This window comes from Symphalangus syndactylus, chromosome 18, assembly GCF_028878055.3.
Source record: "Symphalangus syndactylus isolate Jambi chromosome 18, NHGRI_mSymSyn1-v2.1_pri, whole genome shotgun sequence".
Classification (NCBI taxonomy): Eukaryota; Metazoa; Chordata; class Mammalia; order Primates; family Hylobatidae; genus Symphalangus; species Symphalangus syndactylus.
The window spans coordinates 105,686,909-105,690,122 of record NC_072440.2 but is presented as its reverse complement, the minus strand read 5'-3'; the positions used below and the strand labels follow the sequence as shown (position 1 = coordinate 105,690,122).

General features: G+C 43.1%; 1 long non-coding RNA gene across 1 annotated transcript; it reads right to left on the bottom strand.

The window, feature by feature from the left end:
- Nucleotides 1–764: 764 nt before the first annotated feature.
- Nucleotides 765–2,183, bottom strand: LOC129467978 (uncharacterized). Its single transcript, XR_008652518.2, has 2 exons — nucleotides 1,770–2,183; nucleotides 765–1,038 (listed from the first exon to the last, which is right to left on the bottom strand). It is a non-coding gene; the product is annotated as an uncharacterized lncRNA (long non-coding RNA).
- Between the last annotated feature and the right edge of the window lie 1,031 nt (nucleotides 2,184–3,214).

The following is a 3,214-nucleotide window of genomic DNA, read 5'->3' as shown; positions in this document are numbered from 1 at the left end:
CTCCCCAAGCCCAGCATGCCTTGAGAAAAAGAAGCCATAAGAAAACTCATGCTTACAGCACAGACTAGGTGTTGAAGGCAGGTGGTGCAGAAACTTAGGAGGAGCGGCACTGCAGACTAAGGAGGTCCAGAGACCAAGGAAAAGTTATTGGGAGAAGGAAGGGCTTCAGCCGGTGTTTGAGGAACATTGTTAAGGTCTAGACTGACAGATTAAGAGAGGAAGATCACCTCGGACAAACAGCTGACAGGACTCTGCCCCTTGGAAGCAGCTCTAGCAGGCTGTTGTGTAATGGAAATGCTGACTTTCACTTATACAGTACATTTCTATAAAATTATCAATATGAGAAGTTGTCTAAAAAGGAATGAGGTATTTTTTCATCAGGGAAGAGGCTGGATGCATGTGCTATTTCTTCCTAGAAAGCAAGAACTGGGTCCAGAACTGCTCTGGCTTCAGAAAACAAAAAAGCCTTTGCCAAGTCTAGGGTTTGTACAGCTCTCCAGTGGAGTTATGAAAAGCCCAGTTAGAACATAAAGAACGGTCTGTTCTGTGGGAGGCAATACAGCTTCACCAGAGACGGAAAGTCAGCCTGTATCAGTCATATTTCCATCCCTGGGAGGCCATTAGTAGAAATTCAATTAAAACCCATGACTTCTACCAAATCTCTATGGCCAGTTTGAAGAGACTAATTCATAGAAAAAGCTGACTATAGCATTATCTGTCTTTAGCTGAGCTGTTATTAAAAGAATATAACAGTAACAAAAAAAAATGGTATGTGCTTTTATTAAAACAAAACATAACAACATAAAGCTGTTGCAGAAACTTGGAGATGCTGCAAATGTAGGTCTGTTCTGCTTGTTGGCTTTACCTCTCTCTCTCGTTCCTCCCTTCTTCCTCCTCATTCTTCATCTTTCTTCCTCATTCTAAGCAGAACATTTACAAAATTCAGGCTTTCTGTAGGGTGAATAGCTGAGCTTCAGTTCTCCTCTGGGGCAGACTATTAGCAAGGACAGTGAGCTTAGTTTTGACTGATTCTGGCATCTTCACAAAGCAAAAACCAAAGTATTGCCATAAGAAAACTGGACTGGGAGTTGGGAAAGGTTATGACTTAATGATAAAGGAATTAAAGTGACACACTGGCATTATTTTTTTTTCTCCTGACACCTACACAATGCCGAAAGATAAATCAGAACAGAAAACATTAAAATTGGAAAGGAACTTAGAGTCCACCTAGTCAAGGGATGACAGATTCCACAGCCGGTACCATCTCTAAGGTATTGGCATTGATAATCTCTTCTCTCTGGAACTTTGTGTTGAGTAGGATTCTGAGGCTCAAGTTAAACTCACCAGGATTGACTCTTCTGATCAGAAAGATCAGAATGCCTAGTCTTAGAGAACAGAAAAGGCAGTGTCTGCATCTGGTATTAGCATTCTTTATTTAGTTCAACAAAGTCACATGGAGACAATATGTTACATCCTGTCTTTAAACATTAGTTCAGAGAAGAGAAGATGCTGTGATCCCTGCTTCAGTTATCCATGACTGCGTAACAAACCACTACCAAACTTTGCGTCCTAACAACAACGATTTATTATTTTGCACAGCCTTATGGGTAATGAGCTTAGAGTGCAGGTTGGGGAGACTGGTCGTCCTTACATGATAACTCAGAGCTCCCAAGAAAGCAAATGTGGAAGCATCTAGACCTCTTAAGACCCTGTCTAGAATTGGCTGGGCAGCATTTTCATCACATTCCACTGGTCAAAGTTGTTCTTACCTTGTATGTACCTGTAGGGATGAGAGGATTTTGGCCATCTTTGCAGATAATCTACCACAGTCCCTCCATGCTGCCTTCATGCAGCAGGTAGGTGAATACCCCACAGGCTTTGCCACCTGGAACAGGGAAGACGAACTGTCAGTCTCAAGTCCCTAATCTGTGAACTGCTGATAATTCTTACTCCACCGTTATCATGGTGAAGACCAACGAGATAGTGAACATGGAGCACATATCTGTATCACAAGAATTCCACGAGAAGAGCTCAAACTTTAATCATTTCATTCATGCCTCTTAGCATGGAAAAAGAGGCTGAGAAGGGAAGATGGTGACAAGGAATTGCTAAGCAGCAGGTCACATGGGTGACCCAGCGTGGACCGGCCTGAACACAGCCTCCATCTCCCCACCCTGGCCAATGTTCTCATATGGACACAGCTGGCTTTGTTACATCAGAATGAAGGCCTCCCTTATGATGGCTCAAAGTTTCCACAGAAATGCCCAAGGAACATGATTATAGAGTCAGTCCATTCATTGACACAGAAAGTTAGGGGTTGGGAAAATCATCTAATCCAACAGCCTTATTTTGAAAATGAAGTTTCCAAGCCCTAGATGTTCACGGAAGCTCATGAAAGGCTCCTAATCACAGTGCCCTTTCCGTGGTAACGTGGGCTCCTTATTTACTTCCATTCCGAAAACCTGAAGAGAGGCCTCCCTGGCCAATGGCAGTGGGGATTAGAAGCAGTCCGTTTCTGTCAATATTTATAGTCTATTTTAACAACGCCTGGCTTCTTACAATTAAGTGCAACCTAATTCGTCCACAGCCGATGCTCCCGAGTGTACAAAATCCCCATTTGATTTTGCTGTTTGGGATTTTATCCACTCAATGGTTTCTCTAAACAACAGTGAAAGTCCCCATCCACCATGAACCTGCAGGGCATAATTGGATATTTTCTGGCCAATTGGCTCATTGCCCGAAGCAGAAATCTTTAAGCAGAAGCTACTGAAACAAGGACACTAATTTGCTAAGCCAAGAAGTTTTTCGAAGTCCATGATCCAGAAACACCAAAAATAGAAAAACCAACACGAAAATAAACAAATAGAAAAGTGGCCCATGCCTGTAATCCCAGCACTTTGTGAGGCCAAGGCGGGTAGATCACCTGAGGTCAGGAGTTTGAGACTAGCTTGTTCAACATGGTGAAACCCTGTCTGTACTAAAAATATTTTAAAAATTAGCCAGGCGTGATGGCGGGTGCCTGTAATCCCAGATACTCAAGAGACTGAGGCAGGAGAATTGCTCGAACCTGGGAGGCGGAGGTTGCAATGAGCCCAGATGGCGCCACTGCACTCCAGCCTGGGCGTCAAGAGTGAGACTCCATCTCAAAAAAAAAAAAAAAAAAAAAAAAGCCAGAGATCTTCTTAGATAAGGATGTGGAAGGATCCCAACATAT